At 40.3% G+C, this 21,481-nt stretch overlaps 1 protein-coding gene across 6 annotated transcripts in view; it reads right to left on the bottom strand.

Annotated features, from left to right (window-relative positions):
• ncor2 (nuclear receptor corepressor 2) overlaps nucleotides 1–20,938 on the bottom strand; it is a 117,662-nt gene extending 96,724 nt beyond the window's left edge. For 3 of the 6 annotated variants that reach the window (XM_084359360.1, XM_084359362.1, XM_084359365.1), the window contains exon 1: nucleotides 20,659–20,938. The gene's annotated coding sequence lies outside the window, so the exon portion shown is untranslated. The remainder of the gene's footprint in view (nucleotides 1–20,658) is intronic. The other 3 variants (XM_084359361.1, XM_084359363.1, XM_084359364.1) reach the window with 1 other exon arrangement.
• Between the last annotated feature and the right edge of the window lie 543 nt (nucleotides 20,939–21,481).

The following is a 21,481-nucleotide window of genomic DNA, read 5'->3' as shown; positions in this document are numbered from 1 at the left end:
ACACTTTACATCCCACACACACATACACACACACACACACACACACACACACACACACACACACACACACACACACACACACACAGAATTAGATCGAGAGAGATAGAGAGGCATATGGCACAAGGCATATCTTGCTGCCCAATATGTATCAACATGCCACAACCTAAGGGACAGTGAATGGCACGCACGCACACGCACGCACACGCACGCACACGCACGCACACGCACACATGCCAATAAAGCCCCTTTGAATTGAATGAATTAAGAGAGATACAGAGAGATAGTGAGAAATATATATACAGAGACATAGAGATATATACAGAGAGAGATATACAGAGAGATAGAGAGAGAGAGATATATACAGAGAGAGATATACAGAGAGATAGAGAGAGAGAGATGTATACAGAGAGAGATATACAGAGAGAGAGAGAGATACAGAGAGATAGGGAGAAATATATACAGAGACATAGAGAGAGATATATACAGAGAGAGATATACATAGAGATAGAGAGAGAGAGATATATAGAGAGATAGAGAGAGAGATGTATACAGAGAGAGATATACATAGAGATAGAGAGAGAGAGATATATAGAGAGATAGAGAGAGAGATGTATACAGAGAGAGATATACATAGAGATAGAGAGAGAGATATATAGAGAGATAGAGAGAGAGAGATGTATACAGAGAGAGATATACAGAGAGAGAGAGATACAGAGAGATAGGGAGAAATATATACAGAGACATAGAGAGAGATATATACAGAGAGAGAAATTCTAATTTCTAATATAATATAAATATAAATATATATATATATAAATACACATATATACATACACATCTACATATATCTCTACATATGTATATATACACATACACACACACACACACACACACACACACACACACACACACACACACACACACACACACCTAGATAGATAGATAAATCTATCCATATCTCTATGAACCTATAGTAGAGTGACAGTGTGCCAGTCTCCATTGTCTGGCTCTAGTTTTGACTCTTTTGCAGTACAAAGAGGGGTACTATGTACCCTTCCTTCCTGCTCGACTGTCACTAACACAAAGTGTCACTTGATTTCAGTTACGCAAAGAGCTCTATTACCAACAGCTGAACAAGGCTCTCGCTTTAAGGAACAGAGGAGCTCTGTAAACACAGGCATAGATAGGAAAGCACTGCTGAAAATCTCAAACCAACTCAAGACTTTGCCTTTGTGTAAAGTAGTCTAAACTGTGGCTTCAAATATTTTCAAAACTGCTCCACACTCATATTTTGGTCAGACAGACCTGGATAAACAGACCACACAAAGGGAAGTCCTGGAGTAGACCTCACTGTTGGTGAAATACTAGATGAGGAAAACTCATGAGATTGACACAGCACACAAATATGTGCAACAAAGGGCAGAAAAAGAGGCCAGCAAGACAAAGAGAGGGTGAGATAAGCCAGCCTCCTGGAAAGCCTCTCTTTGATGACCGTCCAGTCCAGAGAGATTCCCCTGAGAAGGACGAAAACAAGTCTGAAGGCAGTCACAAGATCTGCAGAGGACAAAAACCTGAATCAAGATGAGAGGGCCAATACAATGAGAGAGCATTGACATAAACTCTGAGGCGAAGGGGGCCTTCCAGACGAGAGGCTAAACACATGCACTGGCAGCGCTACAGACACCCACAGGCAAGTCGATGGCTCACTGCCAACACTGCGAATGAACTCAGTCACCTCACTCTCTCACTCGAGCGTGCTTTCCTTCTCCCCCTCTTTTGCTTTCGTCTTCTGCACAGAGTAGAGTGGGCCTCAGCCTTCAGCGGTGCAAGCCAATATTTCATCCTCTTACCCCCCACCCTCCCACTCCATTTTAGGAATGGCTGTGTGGAAATACTAGTACAGAGCACACAGACGGCTCCTAGCCTGCCAAGGAGACCAGGAGGCTGACTTCAAACAACGGTCTAATTCTACTGACATAAACAGTTAATCAAATCTCTGTCTGGTCTGACTTGGTTGCTTGACAGTCAAGCTCTTAAAGAGAGCACAAGGGAATTAACAGCTTGTAACATATTTTTTGATAAAAGCCCTGATATCATGGCTTGGACCTCGATAGAACCTAGGGTGTGATTGCCCATCGCCGTAACAGCAATAACACACTTTAATACACAAAAACAAAAACACTTTAGGGTATTGAGCGGTCAGCAAGGTCTTCTGCATTATTATGACAGCCAAAAGACATGTTGGCTCGATTCAAAGGCATGGAGCTGTGGTGAAAAGGCAGATGAGTGAACTGTAATAGGCATAAGGCTGGGTCTGGGAACAGCATCAGAAGTGTATAAAGCAGCGCCCTAAAGCGCTGAGCTCAGGGGAGGGGGGCTGCTAGGACTCTCAGCCTAGGAATGTGGCACCCTGTCAGGTCTCATAAGGATTTATCTCCCTGGAGCCTCATTACTGAAGGGCCCTGAACAAGGAGGCTCTCGCCCGCTTACCCTTTCACTCACCCACCATCAGCATCGATACCGAACTGCTCACGAACACTGCACATGCATGCAAACACTGATTTTTAAATGGGTCCAGTGCACGTTATGAAATTTAAGATTGGGAAAAATAATGGATGACTCAACAACTAAATCTTGACGGGCGTCTGCATTGGCTCGAACACTCATTTTGCAGTTGCAGGTTGCTATTCTCCCACTCTTCACCTCCCTCCACATCCGTCTAAACTTAACATGGAAACAAAGCTCTCACAATTAATCGGCTGAAGCGTCATTATTGAGGCCCCAAGAGGTTTTTTAAGGTCAAGCTGCAGGAACAAGGTCAATCTGTGTGGTAAGCTCAGTGTTCTCACAGCATAAACACTTAAACCTTTTCCATGTGACCGTACACCTAATCCATATGACTTTATGTTATCAATATTTTTTATTCTTATACAACCATCTATGGACTTTTCTTGTGACTTTGATAACTCAAGGTATCATGCAATGCAGACTCAATTGCTGGGCGATATGGCCTCAAAATAATATTTTGGTATTGTTCAACTGTATCGCCGTTTTTCCACCAGCATGCTTGGCTGTGCCAAGTCAAACCGAGCCACGCCGTTTTGCTTTTTCATTACCAGTATTACTGCGCCGAGCCAGGCCCACCCCGCCACAAACAGGCTACGGTGACGTCTCACGACTACAGGCAACCCCGTGACAAGCATCTGTATTCCCCTCAAACAAGTGTGTTGCAAATCGATTTCCTTTTGGAGCCTGAGACTGAGCAGTTATTTTCTTCACCTCAGAGTTTTTTAATGTCTTGAATGTTGCGGTGCGTGTTTGTTAGCTTGTTAGTGGTCGTCAGCTGGTCTTGTTTGTTAGAGCTGATTGCTGCTCTGCTCAGCTAACGTTACGTCGTAGCATCTTGTGATGGCATAAGAAGTCATCACAGACATGTGGCCTGCTTAATGTTCGTCTTGCAAAGGTAATTACCCACAATGATATCCACAATTGAGATAAAAAAGACTATATATTGTCTCATCAAGATGACGATATAATTTTGATTTGTTGCCCAGCCCTAGACTCAATAATCATTTTTTGACTGCTTTCTGTGTAATAAAAACTCATTGTTTAGGCTCTCGTACCTTAAATGGTCTATTCCTCCGGGCATCAGTGTCCAAAAAAGGACAGAAAGAGTTGAACTTATTCAACACAGCAAAGGAAAGAGGAGGAAGTCACAGTACAACCGCCAGTAAAAAAAAACACAACAAAAAAAACCAAAAAAAACAGGAAGGTGATTGCAAACATCTTTAAATTAACAATTGGAAAACAGCAGGAAAAAAAGATCTACCATACCCAAGTACAACGCCCTTTACACTGCCAAGCAGTAATATCCTCAGTAATGCTGACAAGGCACTTGACATACTGACAACACAACACAAGATCAATGTAGTGCAGAGGCCATAATAAGATATTAGAAGTTTAACCTCAAACACAGCAGACAAGATAAACACAAATGCAATATTTTCAGAGGAATCTAAAAAATATTGTAACCCAAACTAATGTGGTCCTCCAATCATTGGCAAACTGGGCAAATGGGCCATGCCCCCAGAAAGAGCGGCAGGCTTTAAAGCCAGTTTTCGTAGTGGCCAAACACTTTCTCCATAAGCTAACATTGTGAAAAAGGCGTCTGTAAAACAGTGGATACATTTTTCTAAGTGTCACAACCTCCACAAAATGAGTCGTTCGACTGTCATAATTGGAGCCATTTGGTCCAATAAAATTTGGAAGGTCTAGAAGAGCCGATTGATTAAATAATTGTATCTCCACACACACTCCATGGGCCCCACAACACGGAAGATCCTGGTATTTTCATAGCCATTAAGTCAAGATTTTAGCTCCAAAATGCCACTGAGCAGCTTTCATAGGGAAGAGCCACCTCCAAGGCTGTGTCCAGATATAACATAAGGTCCTTGAAACAGGCAAGCAGGACAATAAGTTACCAACAGGGAAGTAAAATCAAATGTTAAGTGACGGAGAGGGGCTATAAAAGGCAGCAGGTGACATAATTATTGCCTGTGTGGTAGCTTGATATATAGTGCAGCAGGCAGGTGGATAGCACAACTATTCTGTCCAAACAGTGAAAGAACATCCTGTCACCCCAAGCTGATCTTACTATACATCTGCTCAACTTTCACACAGGAAATCATCGTCGGCTAATGAAGAGACTGTGAGAAAAACGTGAACACCCAGTCAACTTTGGCATGGCTGCACTTGTCTGGCAGAAAGCGGTACAATCATCTGCCTAAACCACAGCCTGTCATACCTTTCGTTCTGAACAGCACACTTCATGTTAACAGTATGAAGAAACATCTGCAACCACAAGTGCAGAGTGATAAAAAAAAACTTGAAGTGTTTGTGAAACTGGAAGTAGTATTGAGATTTAAAATATGTTAAAATGCAGCAGTTACAACTTTAATATGGATCATCTTTGGCTTAACCATCAGATAAGACACCATTAAATTGTACCCATTATCATTACGAGATTACAAATATATTCAACTTTCAACTGTACAGATCTGTGTGCTTTTTTAACGTGTTTCCTCCGGTTTCCACCTGTTAATCTAAACACGTATCCACCAACAGTTTATAAATTATATGTAATGTGTTGTGATAGAGATCCTGACCCACCACACATCCTGGAAAGGGACAAGGTTACGTTTTTTGCTCTAAATTATACAGCTTTTCCACCGAAATTAGCAGGTCTACACAGGTTTTTTCAAACGCGGATCAACCCGTTAAAAATCAGCAATTGACCCCATTCCCACTTTCTGCAGGCAAGGCAGCCCATCTGTGATTTTTATCTGAAGCGTTAAGTTGTACATCACTGACATCAGGTTTCGGTCTTGGTCAGGAGGGCTGACTGACCGTCGTGGTGTTTTTTTTTTTTTAATACAAGTTGCCAGAGAAAGTAACTACAACAATACAATAGCGAAGAGGCGGTAGGACAGACAGGATGACAACCACTTTTCCACGTATAAATTCAGTATTTATTTCCTCAAATAAGATGCTGAAGACACAACCTGCTACCACATTACTTTTGTTCGCCTTATAACTTTGCCTTGTGGGTTGAAGTGCGGGACATTTTTCTTTTATTTGATGAGTGAAGGATCTGTTTAGTTGTCAGACTGTGAACGCCATCAGACCGACACACTCCTGTCCCGCGCTGCCAGCATTTCCATTCACACAAAGGTCGACCCGCCTCTTTTGCGGCTCTGTTACTACCTCCGGTGGCGGATCAGAAGTGGAACAAAACTGGCCCCCCATTCCACCTCTGTAACTTTCACACAGACGGCAGAATATCGGCACAAGATTCCTGCCTTGAAAGGGCAGTGTGAATGGGGCTAATCCTGACACAAGTACATTTTATGCTGCATAGATATCATTTTTAGTTTGAGCAAGCATCAATTACGCTACCACTCAAAACTGTGAATAGTAATTGGCAGTGCCTTTCTGGTCCACAGACCATTCAAAGTGCTTTACAAAATTGGCTACAGTCTTCCATACACATACTTCCATTCACAGACAAGAGCAGTCTCAGTGCTGTGATGTGGTCGAAATCCTGATTGGAAGACATCAAAACAGCCATTTATTATCAGGTAAGTGTTCAGCTTTTTCAATGATTTTACTTAAAATGGGGAGGTTCGATATGGGCCCATAATTATTTATTATCAATGTGTCTAGATCTTTTCAGGAGTGGTTTAATAACTGCAGTTTTCATGGCTTGTGGGAAGACGCCTGAGAGAAGAGACATGTTGACAATCTGTAGCCAATCTGTGGACAATCTGTGGCCTTGAAGCCAGTTTTTGTCGTGGCCAAGCCGTGTAATTACATCGTCGTGTGATGCACTGGGGACTTTTTCCCTTAAGCTAACATTATGAAAGATGTGTCTGTAAAACGGTAATAAAAGTCGCACAACACCCGCGAAATGACTCGTTTTACTGTCAAAATTTGGGCAATTCGGTCCAATAAAATTTGGAGAGTCTAGAAGAGCCGCCCAATTACATTTTATCCCCATCCAAGTTAGCTTGGTGCTAAACCGGAAGTTAGCCGAATCGGAAGGCAGAAGTCTTGAGGTCGCATGCTCTATGGCACCCCAGCTAGGTGGCCACAGCCACAATTAAAGTCTGATTCTGTGGGAAACACTGCACCTCCTGTGGAGGAGAAATCCTGAATGAATATGTCACTGGTGTTTTCAGTGATGTGGCGTTTTGAGACAATCTCAGTTTGAACATGTGTGTACACAGATATAACACTTTCAAAACAAAACACAGTAATCATCAGAGAGAGCAGCATCAGATACCAGAACCTTAGAAATGTTCAGACCCTTGGAGATAACCAAGACTAGGATGTGGCCCCTGTTGTGTGTGGGCTGCGTCACATGCTGAGTGAGTCCAAAAACACAGTTCTTTAGTCTCTCTGTCCTCAACATGGACAACATGGATGTTAAAGCCACCAACAATTAACACACAATCAAAGTCAGTGCAGATAAGAGACAGTAACTCAGCAAAGTCATCAAAAAAATCTGTACAGTATTTAGGTGGCCTGCAGATATTTAGAAATATAGTCTGAGAAGAAGAGTTTAACTGAAGAGCCACATATTCAAAAGAAGTAAAATTTCCATAAAACATTTGCTTGCATTTTAGTAACTCATTAAACAGAATACTTACACCTCCTCCTCTTTTATGCATTCTAGTCTCACTTAGGAAAGAGAAGTTTGGAGGGCTTGATTGAATGTGAACAGCTTCAATGTTATCCTGGTCTAACCATGTTTCAGTTAAAAACATAAAATTAAGATTGTGTTTGATGATAAAATCATGTATTACAAAAGATTTTCCTGCCAGAGACCTGATGTTTAATAGAGTGAATTTTACCGAGTCAAAACCAATTGTGCAATCTTTTGTGACAGTTTGTATATGACAAGCAATGAGAGCTGAATGTAATAAATTGGCAGATTTAGTTAAGCATGTTGTATTTCTCAGCAAATTCACCATTTTTCTATTACTTGTGAACACAGGAATTGAGGAGGCTACCTGTACTCAAAGGGGCCCTGGCTTTTCTTTGGGAAAACATTAATGATGTAGCCTGGACCCGGCACATATCTGTTAAGAGTTAGTTGTATTGTCTACATGGACAGGATGTGCTCTGCTGTTCTCAGACTGTGGAGACAGAGGATGATTCTGAGGAGGTGGAGGGGCGCAGTGACGTTTCAGTGATGGTTGTTTCAAGCGTGGCGGTGGGAAGGAGGCTGGGTGGTGCGAGAGATTTAGAGGAGAGAATATGGGATTTGGACGTGGTGCGAGTTTGATTTCAACATTAACAAGCTTTTTCATCTCACTGTGACAGTGGTTTTTTCTATGTCGCTTCCAAATAAAAAGAGAAAGTTGTTAATTCACAGAATTATCAAAAAGTTGTCATGAGGTATGTGGTTATTTTCTATAGACATTTTTTTCATAGAATTTACAGAAAACGTGAGAAGAAATTATCCATATCGTGATGGAAGATTTTGTTCTTTACATATGGGGTGGCTGCTCTGATGGCTGGAGGCCATGAATATATTCTATATATATTTATAGGTCAGCTTCTGAATAAAAAACAATCAGTCATAATGTGGAGCACATTTTCTTCTTTTGATTTCCTTGCTGCAACAAAAAAGTCAGCTCTAAAAGAAGTATTAACTGCATTTTGTCCATTGCTACAACCCTAACAAGAACCAAAGAAAAATATTACTGTCATATATATACACAAATTTTATAATGAATAAAATGTTGGACTGGCGAAATCACATGGAATATTTATATTCTGCAACAGATTTTATCCATCATTAGCATTGTCAAGTTTTTCCAAAAACACTGATTTCTCAATACCAATGAGTTCTAAAAATCTGAAACAATTTCAGTACTCATTAGGACCATCTGTGCTTTCTTGCTCTCTAATCCCAGTGACAGACACAGTATTTTCAAAGGAATGATTTAAAGAGGAAAAGAGAGTGTTTCCTATAAAGTGTGATATTATGTTTACTACAGTCATTTTGATGTCCTCTGCTTCTGGAAAAGTTGCACCTTGTTGTCATGTTAGCTTCATTTATTTATCTTTAATAAAAATCTAAGCTATTATGCCCTAAATGTGTGTTTTTTCCTGTGATATCGAAATGGAATCAAATATCTATGTTTTTCAATGTGTTGTATCAAAATTAGAAATTCCAGTACTGTGACAACACTAGACAGACTATACAGTGTGTGTCTGACAGGGAAGACATGAGACAGAGAGAGATAACAGGGCCAGTGATTGGCTGGCCTATACCTCCAGATGTGATCATCCAGCTGTATCCATGCTGGACAGCACAGCAACTATTGGATTTCCTGTCTGATCCCCTGCTGCCGGCTGCCTCAGTGACACTGTGTGAAATTACATAAGGCTCTCCCCTCCCCGCTGGCTGGAGTAGAACTAGGGCCTACCCCACACACGCACGTGTGATGTTCTCAACTCCTGACTTTTGTTTAGATGGTTGAGTAAATATTTGATTAAGTTGTAACCAATACTGCTTTTCCACCAAAATTAGCAGGTCTACACAAGTTTTTTTAAACGTGTGTCCACCGACCCCATTCCCACTTCCTGCAGGCAAGGCAACCTGTCTGTACGTCACTGAAGTCACTTTTCGCGTCACAGATGCGCCGGAAACAGTTGTAACAGAAGAGAAAACAACAGACCCATTATGAAAAAAGCATCTGTGAGAAGTATCGGTGAAAATGACTCAATTCACTATCAACATTTAGAAAGTCTAGCAGAGCAGATTTAACAGATTAAATTATTTTATCCCCATTCAGGTTAGCCGGGCGCTAAACCGGAGGAACCAGGTATTTTCATAGCCAGGAAGTCAAGCTTTTTTGGCTTCAAAACACCACTGAGCAGCTTTCATAGGAATGAACAGTGCTCCACCTCCAACGCTGTGTCCAGTAATAAAACGTCCTTGAATAGACCGCATACCAGATTCCTTCTTTATTTACACGCCACCACCAGATGTTGATAATGCGTCATCACTTAGCGCGGCAGAATTTAGCGTGTTCACCTGGGTCTTGCGTTTAGATCAAAGCAGAGCCAATCAAAACAGATCCTCTTGGACGGCACAACACAAAGACTCCCCAGCTCCAGGACACAATGTGACAGCATCAATGTGGTATACGAGGTCTAAATTTACAAATCCCTCTTTATTGTCTGTTTTTAAATCCCACCTGATATTCAGCTCTCCATGCTAAGCAGCAGGAAATAAAACTGAGTTGCACTTGTCTGCTGGCTGACCTACTTCCTCAATGCTGCTTAATTATTCAAGAGCTTTGAAATGTTCTTCTGTATGGCCGCATGCAACCCGAGTGCCTCTGTTTGCCCCTCATGACAGCAGCCTCACAGAGCTTCCATTTATGCATGAGAGGGTTCGAGTGTGTGTGTACAGTGTGAGAATGTGCGTGTGTGCATGTGTGCGTACTTTCAAACACTGGTGTCAATCCATGCAGGATTTATTTACAAAGACAACATACAAAACAAAACATCAAATGTAGATTTGATACACAAGGTTTTGAATTATGGACAGAGAAAGATTTAGTGAGAAAAATATTCAACATTACAAAACAATCACCAGACATTACATCAGCAGTTTGATGTTGTGATGCACTTGGAGGAATAATTTGTTCCATACTGCACTGTCATGGATCCAGTGCACATGTCAAGACAGGAGCGCACCATAACCTGTAATTACACTCCACTTAGGCCGTCATTCCTTTCACCGATACATGTCACTCGTATTTCCACTGTAAGATCATCCACCCTGAGGTGTGAGTGCCCTTGGCTGCTCTCAGAATGTGAAAAACAAACTATGCTGCAACACACACTCTTAGTAGAAACATTAGGCCAATCAGAGAGATAAATATAACACTATCCGCAGCTGGAGCCTACACACAAACAAGAGTAATGTCCTGCCATCTGTGTTGCATAACAGAGTCAAGTGAATGACTTACCACAGAGTCATTTCTAATCTCTGCTAATCCACTGTCTGCCTCTCTTTTAGTACATTTAAATATGGGTGACTGGCTTTAATAGCAGCTCCATTTCAGAGCCAGGGAATCAAAATAGAAAGCCTTAATAATAAATGACTTCAACTTTTAATTAATTTCTAGTAACACACAGAATAAGAAATCAAAGAGATATCCGAGGCTTCTAAAGGCTAGCAAGTCAACACAATAACTCATTTTGGTTGTCCATTTGTCTAGTGAAGTCATGTCATTAAATCTATCATTTTACTTGGTCTTAATCAAGGAAAACCAAAATTAAGCAGCTTAAAATTCAAATCTTGAAAGGTACATTTAAAGATTATCTCCAACGACACTGAATAATAATAATAGCAATACCTTTGATTAAAGTTATACTAAGCAGGATTTCGTATATAAAAGGTATAGACTCATATAGCCTAAAACTAAGAATGGCACCCAGTAGAGCGCACACCTCTAACAATCCCCTTTTGTACTCACTCATAGATCGCAGCCACCTTAACATGCCTGGTGTTTTTAAATCAAGATCCATGCATCAATCCCTGAGAAATCAACAAAAATGTTGAAAAACGCCCTATCTAACAATGCTAAAGAACGTGAGAAAAATATTCCTGGATCGGTCCCTTTCTCTGGATCCACACCAAAAGTTAATGAGGTCTATTCTGGGCTGTGATCTATCCTCTCATTAATATAAACATAAAAACACAAACATCTAACATAACCACAAAGCTTACCAACTTATTTGAGCAGCAATTGCTTAAGAAACACTATACATAGGGCTGTAAAGATAGCCGGTTCACACGTTATTGCCACATCAATTGGAACAGCATCAGGTATCAGTGCGGTCTCTCCATCACAAAATTATACGGTAACTGCAGCTTGATAACAGGGTTGGCAGCTGATCAACAGAGAAGGCAAACTAAATAGTGGTAGTCCAAATATTGATTCAACCACAGAGCCACAAGAAAGATATGTGAATGTTTACAGAACTCACAGATAACCATCATATCATACATTTCCTGTCAGAGAATAAATTGTCTTTCTGAGCAGCTGGTGTTCGATAGTCAAAATGTGCAACAAAGTCAGAAAAACAAATGACAAATGTTGGTTTCATTTCATTACTCAAAATGCATTCAGCACTGAAATCAAATTAGAGCTTTTAACATGCTCAAGGAAGAACATCTCAAATGTTTTATCAAAATTATCCTATTGCCTAAGTGTGGAAATACAATAATGCATAAAGATGCAAAAAGATATGTACGCAATTTTTACCTTGCAGAGGTTTAAAATTCACTGTTAAAGCACGTCATTTAAACCAGCCTGCAGTCAACACTGAAATTACCAAAGATCATTGGCTGTTGTTGATTGTAAAGCCCTCTGAGGCAAACTGTGATTTGTGAATTTGGGCTATACAAATAAAATTTGATTTGATTTGATTTGTCCTGGTTGAAGAACTGAATTAGCGTTCTAGAGCTTGTTGAGTGTTACACACCTCAGGAGTATAGGTGTACAGGACTAACTTCAGGAATAGCAACTTCATTACACAGTTATGCTCGTGTACATTTGTTGATTTGCTGTTAGATTAGATTTTATGCCTGAAAGTTTGGCAACTGGTAAAAATGTGAAGCATGACTTTGACTGAATTGTTAAATTTTATTATTGCAAGCAGCATCACAAATTCCTGGTGGGAAAGATGAATCCTGTGAGCTCTACAGAGTGACAGGCGCAGGATAAGTCTGACCTCCAGACCCCATTAACCCGAAGGCCAGCAGCCCGAACACACCCAACCCCCTTCTTTTGATGAGTGCAACCTTACAACTGCAACCTTAATATGACAGGGTGAGGACGAGAAAAATAAGCTAATGGATTCTTGCAGGATGAGAAAGGTACTTTCCTCAAACATGTCAAAACCACGTTTTTCCAACTGGCAATTCCAGAAAATTACAGTTACAGCTGCTCAACTTCAAACCCAGTACAGCCACTGGAACTGAGGTGGCACTGTGTCCAGTCCAATGAACTTTGATTGTGAGTATTGTGAGGCACTGCAACAGACCAGCTGTGCCAGATCATAATATTCTACCTCACTGGGTCAAGGATAACATTCTCCACACACGAAACCTACCAGGTGCAGGCCACTAGTGAGCAAGACATGCTAGGCAGCTGCTGTTACTCATTGAGTGAGAGGGGAGGAGGGAACGTGCCTGAGGGGCAGTTTCACGGTGACTGCCTCATATTTCCCTCTTTGGTTTCTGCATGTAAACTTTAGGGTTCATAAAGTACGCCGCAACATACCAGAGTTCTGTCATTTCCCTGTAATCATTCTTACATCTACAGTAATTACATTACAGTAAATATTCATATTCAATATGCAGTGTGAAATGCTCATTCATGAAAGTTTCATCTGAAACTAGAATGACACTCACAATAGGGCGCATACCTCTGCCCAACAAGCCTAATCCAACATATTTTAATATGCTAGAAAAAGGTTTTCATTTGGATCTGCATGAATTTGTTCTCAGTCATAGGTACCAGCCACCTAAACATGTCTGATTATTTACACTAGGATCCATGCATTATTCACTGAGAATTTTATGAAAATGATATAAAAAAAACACCCTATCTTACAATGTTAAAGAAAACGTATAAAAAAATCCGGGATCCGTCCATTTATCCAGATAGCAACAAAAGTTAATGTGGTCTATTCTGGGCCATGACCCATCCTTCATCCAAGTTTCGTGGAAATCCGTTCAATAGATTTTGTGTAATCCTGCTGACAAACCAACCAACAAACAAACAAACACAGGTGAAAACATAATCTCCATGGCAGAGGTAATTAAAGAAGCTCACCTCTGATAAAGCCTTTGCAGAGGGCTGTGTGCTTCTACAAAGGCTTTATCAGACACACCAAACCATCTGTACATGGCCAAGCATTGATGGCTCCAGTCAATCCTCATCATTGTTTATTCAGCCAATTCAGCATGGGGAATCAATGTAATCAATGTAGGGATGTAGTTATGTACATGTTGATGCAAGCCTTAATTCAAAAAAGAAAAAAAACAATCTTGTGATTAAAGAAAGGATTACTTCTTTCTAGGGTTGGGCCGATGAACGATGCCATCATCCATCGCCGATGGCTGACAGCCATCAACTACTAATCCCTGACCATCGTAACATCGTGATTCAAAAGGCTCCCCACAAGAGAGCACAGTTAAGAGGCGTGTCCCCTCAGAGTTGCCGTAGGGCATGAGTTGTTGTTGTTTGCGATATGTGGGGAGAGGAAATGAAAAGAAGTATGTTGCTGCTCAGTGCACTACCATTACATCTCCATGTCCCGTTTATTATTTTTTTATTAAACCATCTCAGTTCGGCGAACCCAAGACACTCGGTTAAATTTGTGGCAGCAGCGGGCCGCTGTTTCTCTCAGTCATGCCATTTTTATACAGTTTTTTTCTTAGTTTAGCTTCCTTGGCTATTCGGCCAACGTTGTTTTATGCATATGAGGCTGAACCAAGCTAAGTTACGGACATGTGGTGCAGAGACGAGGATGCTTTTAAACCTGGCACAGGGATGTATGTCGGTGGTAATGGGAGATGGTTTTCTCTGCAGAGTGACACAGTTGGAGAGTCATGACAGAGCAATGGTGGGAAACAGCGGCGGCTACAGTGGTGAGCTAATATGCAAATGCTGCCTTACAACAACACTGAGGGGACACGCTGCCTCAGATTCATAAACAACACTGTCATTGTCCATCACAATGTTTCACTGTCGACATCGTCATACAACAATTCGGCGGACACCGCCCAATCCTAGTTCTTTCCTTGTCTTTTCATCGTTTCCAACAAACTTATCTGATTAACATTTAAAGTTACACAAGAGCAAACATTTCTAATACCCAAAAATGATCATTCTGTTTATAGTGCTCGCTCACTCGCACATTATAGTGTGGTGCCAAGCACTAAGGTTACTTCATAAACACATTTAAGGATAAAAAAGAGGAGTGCACTCATCAGTGTGCAGACAGAGTAGGGGTGGGCCATATGACGATATTAGATCGTGAAGGATTAGAATGTGTAGACGATCTGCCAAAGTGCAGAGATCGTAGGATCGTCTAGGGCACATTCTATAAATTGTAGTTCTATGCTGATGCACCGACGCACCAAAAGTATTACGTCGTCAACCTGAGCGACCAATCATAGCGAATAACAGGCAGTGACGCGCTTTCTTACCCACCTCCTTGTTTATGTGTGTAGCGGTAGCCGCATGGAGAGCCATGGCAGAAAGCCAAACGTAGGAGTTGGCCGCTTTTTTAAAAAACAAAACAAAAAAAAAACAGCGTTTCATCATCTCTCATCTCTGCCAGTTAGCCCCTCCACCTACCGCCTCTCTCGGGTGCGGGCGAGCGGGCACGCAAACACACACACACGGGCGCATGGATAGGTCGCGGTAAATGCGCTATATCGCGCTAATTGTACAGTGTTCAAATTACCGCGACCCCCCCACCCCCCCGTCGGATAGTCCGACCACTGACGGACTTATTTGACCCTTTTCAATAAGCTATTTAGTGTTTTGATATACTTAAATCCTGTTAAAATGACTGTTGAATAAAACAAACAGTAATGTCTTCATTAATATTTTACTTTCATGTTTATTGAAAGCTACCTTTTATGTTGCAAGAGTGCACTTTATCAGAGTGTTGTTGTTTACCTTTTAGTATGTTTACGTTGTTTGCACATGTTGGCAAAACTGCAACTATTTAAATTAAAATCTCTTCTTTGGCCTAAATTGTCTGTTTTTCTTTTTTTGATTTAAGATCGTGATAAAATCGAAATCGTGATTTTATTTTTTAAAAATCGTGATATGATATTTTTGCCATATCACCCACCCCTAAGACAGAGCTTTATTAAGTATGTCTGAAACAGAGGACGGTGAAATATCTGAAGAAACAGATAGTAAAGCACCTCCCACAATGCCACTACAACTGCAAAATGCAGCCAGCAGAGGTGGAAAGTTTTCTATTAAGTTCTTTTGAATGGTATAGTATAGTTTTAGTTTTCTGCTACAGTTGTATGCAAAGCTTTAATAGTGTTTTTGCAGTTTAGTCTCAGATGCATAGAGTGGTGTTATGTATTGACTGACTCTGGGTTCGTCTTGCTGTTATTTATTTAAAACAATAATGTTGTTGTAACACAACCAAACAAAAAAATCAAAAACAGGGATTTATTAATCTTGTATTGTGTCAAACTTTTGTGTATTATAACACGTCAGGTATAGAACTAACATACAGATGCTCTAGTTCAAGATAAATCAGATTTTGAGCCACAACTAGGCCACAATGTGGCCTGCACCAGACTAGGTACGCCTATTTGTTCGTCTCAGTTAGCCTAGCTGATTGTCATAATCCCGTTTGCTATGTTGTACCACATACTGTTAAATGGTGAATACAGCCGCCCACAGTGGCAAAAAACCCCGCAAAAAATGCATATTTTCATTTATTTTTTATTTCACATAACACCCTTTTCAAAAATTGTGAAATCACTGTATCCTTGAGCATTTATATGTGCACAAAAATATAAGGCTGATGGGTTGAGTAGTATGCAAGATAAGCTGCAGACACAAACACAAACGCATGATCACCTACAGGTGGAGATTAAAAAAAAAAAAGGTGCAAACTCAACTTCCTCAGTAGTTATCTGCCTAGATAGAACCTACCATGAGGACTGTACATGAACAGGCTACATCAACCTGATAATATTACAAAGACAAAAAGAAGTCTCCACGTTTTACATAAACAACTTCCTGGTATCTGTCAGTGTTGTGTAATGTATAAGTGGCAATACATTGTGCTAGTAGAACAGCAGTTTCAATGATAACTTGCTGATCATTCTAAATAATCAATGATAAACATCATATATTTTGTACAATGTTTTTTTAAAAATGGTTTGAACTAGGGATTTTCTCTCATATGTACTCTTGTACACTTAAAATATTCATATTCGATAGTGAGATTAATAATTAGAGTGACATGAGCACTTGGTTCTAAAAATGACAGACAGTTCCAGCCTGACTGAAAGTGACAGTTTATGACATTTATGACTTTGAAGGACTAACTTCTGAAATTTTATTGGAAATCTTATGTCACTTATGATGATGCAACATGGCTATTTTTCCCTCAAGAATTCAGTGCGAGGATTCATCTTTCACAGACAATAAAATAAGCGAGAACTCTCCCCTTTCCAGTTTCATAACTGTGTTGTGTTTCATAATATGAGCAGAAATTGAACGAGCAGTGAAACGGTCTCCCTGAGGCACCACGCTGAGCACGGGATTATCTTTGCCCCCATTACCCTTTTGGAAAAGGGAGAGATATCTCCTCACTCTCATTTAACTCTTTATAATCCAAACTGCTAAGCTGATACTGTACTTTGACTGCTCAGAACCCAAGTCAGCAATGTCACAACGTTATGGATTATTAGCAGACTTCGTAGGCTTTGCAACTGTCTGCAGGCGCTATTACCAAGTATAATACCTGAAAACTTCATTATGAAGTACCCAATTAACTGTGCCAATACAACAAACTTACCAAACTTTCAAAACTTGGTGAAACATTTTTGCTTAGATTCCTGGTCTGTCTTTCTTATTCTTTGGCCAAATATTTCCTTATTTAAATCATTTTTTAATTTATATCTTCTTGTCAATTGTCTAGGGGATGTCTGTGCAAAGAAAGCAGTAAATATGATGTAATAGAAAAGTAATTTTACAGATTAAATAAAAACAAAGCATTAATAGTACATAGAAAAGAAGGAACAGTCAATCATACAAATGGACAGGTAATGACTATAAAAATGCTTGTAGAACATTTTACATTCAGAAAGAGTAAGGTATCAAACATCTTTCATATTGATGACCAAAGTAACTCTCTGTGATGTCATTTCTGATGGATCTCACTAAATCTTTAATGACAGCAATAGGAGCAAAGTTCTATCAAGCATATATTTTGTAAACAGCTACCACTGCCAGTTCAGTGAAGCCCCAAACTTTCACCCCCCTTTCGTGGTATCTTCATCAAGAAGGCATCACTATTAAGGCGTCTATAAATAATAAGTATTAAACGGCATTGTGAAAACAATCTTAAAGTGGTCACTGGAAGTGATGAACCTACAGAGAACCATCAGCTGAATCTGAAGCTCTCTTCTGCTTCATAGCGAATTTTGGCTTGTTGTTTATCCGTCCAGCTCTGGACACCACTGTTTTCATTCACTCTCACTGTTCTCATAGCATCATTTCTGGCCACAACAGGCAGCTGCGGTCAACAAAAAAAACTTTAAAACTCACAGGATAGTAGCTGCTCGGCACCAAACAGCAGGCAGGCAAAGGTAGCAACTAGCTAGTTAACATAGTTAGCATGTTTAGCGGCTATAAAGCCAGACATTTTCCCCAAGAGTTGTCGGGCATATTAACTGGTAACTGCTAATCAGTTACCAGAAACACAAGTATTTAAATGTATTCCAGAACTTGGCGGGTATCAGTTGGCTGCTGTTATCAGGGATATTTGCCTATCACAGATACATCAGTACCAGTGTATATGATGTCCACTATGCCTCAATATGAAAATGTTTCTTAACAGAGCAATGAAGACATGCTTGTTCATTGTTCAGTACACCGATTTCATTTGAAGATGATACAATTTATTGTTGAACAGTAATATCCTGCCTCCGTTACATACCTTTGTCTATCAATACAATTTTTTTACTTCGCAGAATCTGAATCAGCCCCGGAAATCGAGTATTGTGTGTGCTTTTTTTTTCCATCATGTACACCACTCATCAGGAAAATTTCATAATAGTAAGGAAAGTAGGCAACCATAAACATTGAACCTGTGGTGTAAGCATAATGCCAGTGAATGTGGCTGTGGTCATTTCTCCAAAATCCTTCATGGTATATTTAAAACGTATCAGCAGAGAAATAAAACCTAAATGTCCTCATTCATGAATCTTACCGTCTGAGGGAGTAGCAGTCGCTAATGTTACTGGCTAATGCTTCAGGAATCTGTAACCGTTTCACAATAAGAAGTTTATACTAGTTGGCCAATGCCAGGCTTTAATTGTATAGCAGTAACAGGAACTGCTATGGTTACAAGGTTCCTCACAGCTTTTTATTTCATCATGTGTAACAGCAGAGGTAGATCACATCGCCTGGAACAGGACCACCATCATAAAATTTGGGACACATTTGCCGAAGCACAGGTACCATTTCAAACAGCAAATGCTTACTGAGTGTAGCTCTTGTTTATAGATCACTAGCTACTAAGTAGATCACCAGCTGCGACAAGTTAAGATCATGGCTTACCACCTCAGCTAAACCATTTCCTGAGGGAAACCCTGTGTTACATAATCAAAACAGACAGTTCATCAAAGGCACAACAACATATGTAGCATTAATAGTATGTACCAATGCAGACAGTTTTGAGACATGTTGCCTCCACCCAGCGCAAGTGAACAAACCTATCACAACAAATCTGACAGCTGTTCCAATAAAGCGCATGAGTTTGTTTGTTTTTATGTAAGATCAATAGGCACTCCATGAAGATGAGGAGGAAAACAAGATTAACCCCAAAGTGGGTGTCTCATAAAGTGTCCCAGTCATATAGACAACCTCTTCATCTCTAAAAATGCCTCTGCACAAAGATCATTCTAATACCACAACAAAACATTATTCACATATGCTTTGACTGACATGTAACCTGCACCTGGTGTCTTTCATTCTAACTTAACTCAGGTTTTAGAACTACAGTGGTTCAAAATAATCAAAACTATGGATGTTAGGACAATGCTAAATAGTTTAATACAATACAAGGTATGTTCACAAAAAATGCACTGAAAACCACACTTGGTTGTGTAACTGCTTGAATCTGGCAGCTTCATTTGCAGAGGCAGTGATGACAGCTAAATAATATAGTGGTCTAGGAAGTGGTCAGTAGAGATTGAGCAGCTGGCAAAAACAGATATCCTTCTTTCCGCAACAATACAATGACACTTTGTTAATATTAATGATCACCTCATTTGGGGTAATGTTCTGTTTGTTGTTTCACACATAGATCTGGCTGCTCAATTAAAATATCAACGTGTCTGTAAAGATGTCCCTGCTCTTCAAAGTTCAGTTTGCAAATTAGACAGCCTCTAACAAAAACGCTTGTTCAGATCATTATAACTTGACACAAGCAGTGACTCTTAAAGCAACCTTCCCTATACTGTTACATTTAAATGTTGAAAATCAAGGTCAACTGTGTCAATTATACTGTAAGAAGAGCAACTTCTCAATCTGAGACAACCGACCATTAACGCTAACTCACCTAACGTTACCATTGACTTGACATCAAGGTTGTTAGGCAACAGTTGTAAGCAAATCATAGCTTATCGACCATCTGACAACAAAGCAATGCTTTGCCGGCTAATGTTAGATTAGCTATCGCCAGGGCGTACTAAGTCAACTTCATGTTAAACCTTTGTTTACAAACGCAAAACGGACGCTACTGTGTCTAGCCAGGTTAGCAGCTAACGAAGTTAGCCATATACCATAATATACGTTATTGACAGAAAAATATAAAGTGGGCATTATTAACTAATTGCTTGTAATGGCATTTTTATATGAGGAATAGCGTGTTTACACACACACAACATCAATGTTGGATTAATTCAGTTCTGTAAAATCGGCGCTAGCTTCTCCGCAGTTCTGACAGCTAGCTTAGGCAGCTAGCACCGTTAGCTATTAGCTAGCTTAGCCTAGCCATGTAGCACGTGTTCCTGATTATTAAAATAATTAACTAGCTGACGATCGCCAACCAACTATGAGTAACAGTTACGGTGGTGATGTGAGCAACCAGCTAGTTGAACTGCTCTCTGACATTTAATTCCCTAAATGTTCGACGAATCGTGTAGCTTAAACGTAACGTATAGCCTCGAAAAGGTCAATACGGCTATGTCTGTTTCTCCTCCAAAGAATAGCCGGACCCCGTCGGCCAACAACAGAACAGACAGACCCCCCTACACCAACGGACAGCCAGCAATGGAAGCTAACTAACCTTAGCGGCGGGGCAACAGAAACCATTCGGCGGTGTTATCGTCCAGTAGCTAATGTCCCAATCCTCGTCAATTGGTCCAATTTCGCTTAAAGAGCTTCTCGCTTCGACTGAGTGTCTCGCCCCTGAATTAATCCAAACGAAACAGTGGTTTTCGTTTTCATTTGTTCCGCTAGCGGTTTTCAGCTATGTCGTGCCTGTTCCTACACAACACAGTGGTCTAGCACTACTCCCTAAGCCGCTGCTGCTGAGACCATAGCGGGCTGAACCGCCTCTCTCTCTCTCAATAGGTCCGCATGCTCTCTCGCCCCTCCTCTTCACTCAAGGACTGCACTTTTCCCATGCCCACAACAAATATAGAGATGTGGTGCTACAGTCAGTCATCATCATAAGGCACCATAACAAAAAAATATAAAAGACAAGTAGCTGGTATTTTCCACAGTTTGTCTTTTTCCTAGCCTCTGCACTATTTTCGATTATCGGCATGCATATTATTTAGCATATCTGATATACATTTCTGCATACAACCTGTACATATTTCTCTACATATAATCTTACACTGCTCAAAAAAATTAAGGGAACACTAATCAGACATCAGATCTTGATGAACTAATTATTTAAGTTGAAAATCTTTACTGATGTACATTGTATCATTTGTTGAGAACTAAATGACGTAACAACGGTCAGTGGAAACCAGCATCAGTAACCCACTGAAAGCTGGATTCAAAAAAATAAAACATTTAAATCACAGGCTGATCCAACTTGTGCGAATTTTATCACAGCAACTCACAACTAATGTGACTCAGTAGTGTGTATGCACTCCTGA

This window comes from Pagrus pagrus (genome assembly GCF_965226575.1).
Source record: "Pagrus pagrus genome assembly, chromosome: 8".
Taxonomy (NCBI): Eukaryota; Metazoa; Chordata; class Actinopteri; order Spariformes; family Sparidae; genus Pagrus; species Pagrus pagrus.
This window is presented reverse-complemented; position numbering and strand designations above follow the sequence as displayed.